The sequence below is a fragment of the Penaeus monodon genome, chromosome 27 (genome assembly GCF_015228065.2).
Source record: "Penaeus monodon isolate SGIC_2016 chromosome 27, NSTDA_Pmon_1, whole genome shotgun sequence".
NCBI classification, from domain to species: domain Eukaryota; kingdom Metazoa; phylum Arthropoda; class Malacostraca; order Decapoda; family Penaeidae; genus Penaeus; species Penaeus monodon.
The window spans coordinates 16,411,887-16,412,419 of record NC_051412.1 but is presented as its reverse complement, the minus strand read 5'-3'; the positions used below and the strand labels follow the sequence as shown (position 1 = coordinate 16,412,419).

The 533-nt window shown below is 38.5% G+C and overlaps 1 protein-coding gene across 1 annotated transcript in view; it reads right to left on the bottom strand.

Annotated features, from left to right (window-relative positions):
- The window catches only part of LOC119590630, a 22,302-nt gene that overhangs the window by 20,395 nt on the left and 1,374 nt on the right, over nucleotides 1–533 (bottom strand).

The following is a 533-nucleotide window of genomic DNA, read 5'->3' as shown; positions in this document are numbered from 1 at the left end:
GAAAAGGAGGAAATCCTACTGTTTATTTCAAAGCCCTAAAATGTTTGGCATGACTATAGGTATAAGCAAAAAACAAAAGACAAATACACTGCTATAATAATGGTAAGGCTTATCTTCCAGCCATGACAACATCAATGAAGAGAATTCATAAAACAGTGACATTTGAGTGTGACTTCATATCAACATCTTAGGTAAAACACTTAAAAAGCCAGGACTCTAATCAAAAGCAAGGATTGTTTCAGGTTGCTTCTTGTTCAAGGCTTCACAAACTTTGAGGCAGTTAAAGGCCGCTTATTCTATTGTGAAGACAAGCCCATGTGGGTGACTACTATGCATTTCAGGGGCCCTGACCCATCGTTCTTCCAAACAAACTGTCAGATCAGTATGGCCCTTTAGCATGGTTTCACACCTTGCCCCATTTTTAGGTATTATAGTGCATTAACAAATGCACATAATTATGGTACTTAATCTTAACTACAGCTGAGAGGGCAATCAAACTATGTAAAGCGTGATGCAGTTGTGACGTCTACAGA